A 7500-nucleotide genomic window follows, 5' to 3' on the forward strand; every position below is an offset into this window, starting at 1 on the left:
ATATGATTTATCTCAGCTATAAGATCAATAGAAGATTTAACAAACGGGACCCAATACTGTTTCAGACAAGACTTGAGATATTTGTCTTAATTTCCACAGCCAAAAATATAACTGAGGATAATATAACTTACTGGCAAACTTTATATTGATATGCATGTAGATGGTATTATGCATTATTTACATGTATTAGATATATACTATGCAAGACATTGACCAAATCATTGCTAATCCTCGCCAATTTGTTCCATTTCATTCTTGATACTATTCACTTATCGTAATCATTAATAAACTGCAACTATATCTATTTTTGTTATCATTAATAATGCAGCATTTTTTTATTGTATCTATGCATACAGAAATATCAATACAATCACGAATATTCATATTCATTGAGTATGATATATAAATAGGTATAAATGTGTCCTTAGCAGGATAATAAACCTAGTCATCTCTTTGCAATTTCCTTAAATACTACTATTTGAGTTACTAAACTACTATACTAAACCACTATACTGCTGCTAATTATTACAATGTAGTGAACGTATAATACAAGATTGGTGCTGATGTTTGTGGTCATAAAGATAATGAGGAAGGTAAGGATGATAGTACTGATAAGTATAATGATAGTAATAATAATTATAATGGTAATGATAATGATTTTAGTAATAATGATCGCTGCAATAAAAATGAATGACATCGTTGATAATAGAAGTACATACTAACAAAAAGAATAATAATAATGATAACGACAATGTGGCAATGGTGATTATGATCATTATTATTATGATACCAATAGTGATGATAATGATAATTATTATATAATGATAATGATAATGATATTAACAAAAAAGATGGTAATGATAATGAAGAAATAATAGTAAAAAAGACAACAACAATAGAGATGATGATAATGAAGGGATGATGATGATAATGATTATAATTAAAACAATAATGACAATAATAGGAATAGATAGCAATGATAACTATAACAAAACAACACTAACAATACAATGGTAATATAGATAAGTATAATAACAATAATGATAAGATTGATATTAATGATAGCAAATATAATGATATTAGAAATGCTTATGATAATGGCAACGATGATAATGATAACTGATCGTAATAATGAAAATAGCATCGAGGAGGATAATAAAGGATAACCAAGAACCCGCACTGACAAGTAATCAACAGAGCCCTAATTAAATACTAGAAAGAAAACGGAATCCTTTCCAAGCTCGATAAAAAATAAACAAAAACAACAAAAAACGGGAACCACTAGCCGATGCAGGATATATTCTTGAAGGGGAGACTGAGGCAATTATCGCTCCACATCTCAAGCTGAGTCGTTATGTCAAGAGTGCATAGAGATGAAATTCCCTTGCACTTTTTTTTATCCTCATCTGATTGTAAAAGGTTTGAGGTCCTTGGGTATCCCTACGTAAGATTTTTTGAGGGGAGGGGAGAGGAGGGGAAGGGATAGGAAGATAGAGGCTGACGTGGAGATGATAGTAGGATGCTGAGGTAGGTCTGATCTTTGTAGGATATATAAGATGCGGAGAATGCGAGATGAAAACCTGAAAAACCTTTTCAATTTTGATCAATAATATTAATTTTCTCACATGATAACATAACATTACATGAACGTAACATAACATGTCCGTAGAACAAGCGAACTTTATGAAACAGAAAACTACAGAACAATGAAGAAAGAAACACACAGAAGAGACAATTTAAAGGATAACGAAGACACAAACGGTGTATAACGACCTGCAAACAAGACAGCAAGAAAGACCCAACCAAAAATAACAACAAAAACAAAAACAAAAACAAAAACAAAACACAAACAAACTAAAGGAAAAATAAATCCCGATTGACCATTGAGATAAAAAAAAGAAAACAAGAACCAAATAAAGAGGAAAGCGAAACAAAGCCGAAATAAATAAGCGAGAAATATAAAAAGAGGAGCGGGGAGAGTGGGCACAGGAGGCAGAAAGTGGGTTAACAGAGACAGAATTGATAAATAAAAGGTACAGGAAAGAAAGACGGAAAGAGAGAGAGAGAGAGAGAGAGAGAGAGAGAGAGAGAGAGAGAGAGAGAGAGAGAGAGAGAGAGAGAGAGAGAGAGAAAGAGAAAGCTAGACTGACAAGCAGGTAGAGAAGGGACGAGAGAGGAATATATATATATACATAGATATATATATATATAAATATATATATATATATATATATATATATATATATATATGCATATATATATATATATATATATATATATATATATATATATTATATATATATATATATATATATACATAGACAGGGAAATGGATAGATAGATAGATCGATAGAGAGATCGATCAATAAATAGATAAAGAGAGAGAGAAAGAGAGAGAGAGAGAGAGAGAGAGAGAGAGAGAGAGAGAGAGAGAGAGGTAGATAGATAGATAAAAAGAGAGAGACAGCGAGAGAGAGAGAGAGAGAGAGAAGCAGAGAAACAACCAGAGAGAGAGAGAGAAAGAGACACAGAGAGCGAGAGAGAGAGAGAGCGAGAGAGAGGAAAGGACACCGAAGGAGGGTTTAGACACCGAGTCTTTTCATAAACCCGCTGACACGGCCACTCCTCCTCTCTTGATTGCTCGATTAGTTTCGCCGGGATGGTCGATATTAGAGTATCTCCCTGACGAAGCAAGAGGCAATAATGGCACGTGTTTATTGCGGATTACGAGAACTAAGGGGGAATGGGAGAGAGAGAGAGGAAGAAAGGGGGAATGGGAGAGAGAGAGAGAGGAAGAAAGGGGATGAAGAGGAGAAAGAGGAAGAAATGGGGAAGAGGAGAGAGAGGAATTAAGGGGGAGAGGAGGGAGAGGAATTAAGGGGATGAAGAGGAGAAAGAGGAAGAAATGGGGAATGGGAGAGAGAGAGGAAGAAAGGGGGAAGAGGAGAGAGAGGAATTAAGGGGATGAAGAGGAGAAAGAGGAAGAAATGGGGAATGGGAGAGAGAGAGGAAGAAAGGGGGAAGAGGAGAGAGAGGAATTAAGGGAATGAAGAGGAGAAAGAGGAAGAAATGGGGAATGGGAGAGAAATAGGAAGAAAGAGGGAATGGGAAAGAGAGAGAGGAAGAAAGGGGGAAGAGGAGAGAGAGGAAGAAATGGGGAATTGGGGAGAGAGAGGAAGAAAGGGGGAAGAGGAGAGAGAGGAATTAAGGGGATGAAGAGGAGAAAGAGGAAGAAATGGGGAATGGGAGAGAGAGAGAGAAAGAAAGGGGGTATGGGAGAGAGAGAGAGAGGAAGAAAGGGGAAATGGGAGAGAGAGAGAGGAAGAAAGGGGGAATGGGAGAGAGAGAGAGGAAGAAAGGGGGAAGAGGAGAGAGAGGAATTAAGGGGATGAAGAGGAGAGAGAGGAAGAAAGGGGGAATGGGGGAGAGAGAGGAAGAAAGGGGGAATGGGAGAGAGAGAGAGAAGAAAGGGGGAATGGGAGAGAGAGAGAGGAAGAAAGGGGGTATGGGAGAGAGAGAGAGAGGAAGAAAGGGGAAATGGGAGAGAGAGGAATTAAGGGGGGAGAGGAGAAAGAGGAAGAAATTGGGTGAGGAGAAATAGGAAGAAATGAGGAATGGGAGAGAGAGAGAAGAAAGGGGGAAGAGGAGAGAGAGGAATTAAGGGGGGAGAGGAGAAAGAGAAGAATTTGGTGAGGAAGAAAAAAATAATGAGGAATGGGAGAGAGAGAGAAGAAAGGGGGAAGAGGAGAGAGAGGAATTAAGGGGGGAGAGGAGAAAGAGGATGAAATGGGGAGAGGAGAAAGAGGAAGAAATGGGGAATGGGAGAGAGAGAGGAAGAAAGGGGGAAGAGGAGAGAGAGGAATTAAGGGAGAAGAGGACAAAGAGGAAGAAATGGGGAATGGGTAAGAAAGAGTAAGAAAGGGGGAAGAGGAAAGAGAGGAATTAAGGGGGAGAGGAGAAAGAGGAAGAAATGGGGAATGGGAGAGAGACAGAGAGGAAGAAATGGGGGAGAGAACAAGGAAGGGGATAGAAAGGTGGGAATGGCAGATAGAGAAGAAGGGGGAATGAGAGAGAGAGAGGAATAAAGGGGTAGAGAAAAGGGAATAGGGGAATGGAAGAGTAAGAAAAAGAAGAGGAGAAGAGGATATAGAGAGAAAAAGGGGAAATGGAGAAAGAGGAAGGAAGGGGGAATGGGAGAGAGAGAGAGAGAGAGAGAGAGAGAGAGAGAGAGAGAGAGAGAGAGAGAGAGAGAGAGAGAGAGAGAGAGAGAGAGAGAGAGAGAGAGAGAGAGAGAGAGAGAGAGAGAGAGAGAGAGAGAGAAAGAGAGAGAGAGAGAGAGGAAAAAAAGGCAAGATATGAAAAGGGTAGAGAAGAAGAAAGGGGGAAGGAAGAGGGAATGAGAGAGAATAGTGAGAAAAGTGAAAGATAAGAAGGAGGGGAAAGGGATGAGAGACGAAGAAAGGCAAATAAAAGGAAGAAATTGGAAAAAAATGAAAAATAGGGAGTGAGGGAAATCTATCCATCTGTCTATCTAGCCATCTATCTATCTATTTACCGGTCAATCTACTTATCTATTTACCAATCAGTCATTCAATCTAACTATCTATATATCAGTCAATCTACTTATCTCTTGCTCTATCTATCTGTCTGTTTACCTATATATTTATCTATCTATCTATCTTTCTATCATTCTATTTATTTTTCTCGCTCTATAGCATTCTGTTGATTTATCTCTCTCTCTCTCTCCCCTCTCCCTCCTTCTCTCTCTCACCCCCACTCTCACTCTCTCACTCTCTCTCTCTCTCTCTCTCTTTGTGTCTCTCTCCCTCTGCCCATCGATACAAACATGTATACACATGTATATGCAAATTATATAAGACCTTCTTCTGCTTGCATTATGAAGTCCCTATGACAGCAACTCATTGGATTATGCAAGCAATATGTAAATAAAAGTTCAAGAAATGCATTAGCATAAAACTTCAATCCCTAATCTATTTGCATTTTGATTCCTGGCACTGAGCCAAGACACCCGCCCCCCCCCTCCCATTCTCCCCTTCCTTTTCCCTTCCCCCACCCTTCCCCAAAAAACAAAATAGAAAATTCGAGAAATAAAAGAAGTAAGGAAGGAAAGAAAACGAGACGAAAGAAAGAAGGGGGAAATAAACTGGGGGAAACGAAGAAGAAAAAAAGAAGAAAATGAGAAAAGAAATTGGAAAAAAAGAGAAAAGAAAGAGAGAAAAAACAGGAATGTGAAAAACGCAAAACTAGCGATGAAAACACAACTCAAGACCGAAATTTAAGTCAAAGAAAAATAACATAAAAAAGAATATGGAATATTGCTATAGAAGTAGAGAGGCAGGCATGTATATAGATTAAAGATAGATAGATAGACAGACAAACAAAGAGATAGTGAAAGAAACAGACACAAAGAATTGGAGAGGGAAGGATAGGGGAGGGGAGGCGAGGGGAGGGAGACTAGGAGAGAAAAACAGACAGATAGATAAATATGATTAAGGTATAGAGAAATAGATAAATAAATAAATAAATAGATACTAAGACGGATGAGTATAGTTTGATATTTAGATATACATAAACATACAGAAAGAGGGATAGCTAGACCGACTGACAGGCGGAGAGATATATAGATAAAGAAATAGGTAGATTGCCTGACACATACAAAGAAGAAAGGCAGAAAGAGATATAGATAGAAAAGAAATAAATGGACAGACAGACTGACAGATATATATATATATATATATAATATATATATATATATATATATATATATATATATATATATATATATATATGTATATGTGTATGTATGTATGTATGTATGTATATATATATATATATATATATATATATATATATATATATATATATATATATATATATATATATATATATATATATATACATACATACAGAAAAAAACTGACAGATAAGTAGATGATGAGATAACAAAACAGAAAGACAGAGAGAGAGAGAGAGGGGGGGGGGGGGTACATTATATATAGTAAACAAAGATAGTATTCACAAACAGAGAACTCTAATCAAACTTTCTGTTCGCTACTTTTTAATTCATCGCCTTTTCTCTTTGACCCCCCCTCCCCCACCCGTGCAGAAGGGAAAGAGGGAAAACAAAATAGATAGATAGATAGATAGATAGATAGAGAGAGAGAGAGAGAGAGAGAGAGAGAGAGAGAGAGAGAGAGAGAGAGAGAGAGAGAGAGAGAGAGAGAGAGAGAGAGAAGATAGAAGAGAGAGAGAAGAGAGAGAGAGAGAGAGAGAGAGAGAGAGAGAGAGAGAGAGAGAGAGAGAGAAGAGAGAGAGAGAGAGAAGAGAATAAGAGAGAGAAAGAGAGAGAGAGAGAGAGAGAGAGAGAGAGAGAGAGAGAGAGAGAGAGAGAGAGAGAGAGAGAGAGAGAGAGAGAGAGAGAGGAAGAAAATAAGATAGATTGCTATATAGATAGGTAGGGAGACAGATAAAGTAAGTGTGTATGTGTGTGAAAGAGAGAGAGAGGGGGGGGGGGGGAGAGAAAGAGAGAAAGTAAACGAGAACAAGAGAATTGACATAGCCTGAGCAAGAGAACTGTTTGCAATATCGTTGGAGAGATCCAGAAGAGAGGAGAGAGTCCGACCGAGCCCACCTCACCCACTTGCACTCTCCCTCACCCACCCACCCACCCACCCACCCACCCACTCCACCTTCCCCACCCCCACCCCAACCCACTCCACCTTCCCCACCCCCACCCCTATCCCACCCCAACCTACTCCACCTTCCCTACCACCTGCTCCACCCACCCCACTCCACCTTCCCCACCCGGCCGCCCTCAGCCCGCCCGCTCACTCTCTCCGCCCTCACTTCGTTGGCTACCTATCCAGGCGAGCGCCACCCCGCCAAGGAGGGGGAATTGATATTGAATTGTCCGGTTGCTGAACTTAGAAATAGAATTATATTTGGGGAGACTTAGATGCCCGTCTGCTGAGGGGGGAGGGGGGGTGCTCTTGGGGCGAGGGGGCGAGGGGGCGGGAGGGATTGGGGGGGCTTAGGGGAGAGGGGTGGGTGGGGTATAGTGGGGAGCGAGAGAGTGTGGTTAGGTAGGGGAGGGGGTTGGATGGGTGTTGGGTTGGGTGGGGAGGGGGGTAGGAGGTGGATCAGACTGGGTGGGGGGTGGGGTAGGGTGGGGTTAAGTGATTATGGGGAGGAGGGATGGTGGGGGGGTAGAGAACGAGGAAAAGATGGAGAGAGGGGTTGTTGGAGCGAGAAAGGAAGGTTATGGGTGTAAAAGATGAGAGAGAGAGAGAGAGAGAGAGAGAGAGAGAGAGAGAGAGAGAGAGAGAGAGAGAGAGAGAGAGAGAGAGAGAGAGAGAGAGAGAGAGATGAATAGAGAGAGAAAGAGAGTAAAATGAATGAAAGAGAAATGGGATGGGAGAGAGTGATAGCCAGACTCCTATATGAGTGGTGCAGTGCCTGCTGATCACGCCCTCTGCGACC

General features: G+C 40.2%; 1 pseudogene; it reads left to right on the forward strand.

The window, feature by feature from the left end:
* Window positions 1–3802: 3802 nt before the first annotated feature.
* On the forward strand, window positions 3803–6459 carry LOC147472277 (uncharacterized; annotated as a pseudogene).
* The last annotated feature ends 1041 nt before the right edge of the window (window positions 6460–7500 follow it).

This window comes from Penaeus japonicus, unplaced genomic scaffold, assembly GCF_977035675.1.
Source record: "Penaeus japonicus unplaced genomic scaffold, GWHDUDI00000001_assembly GWHDUDI00000002, whole genome shotgun sequence".
In the NCBI taxonomy this organism is placed as follows: domain Eukaryota; kingdom Metazoa; phylum Arthropoda; class Malacostraca; order Decapoda; family Penaeidae; genus Penaeus; species Penaeus japonicus.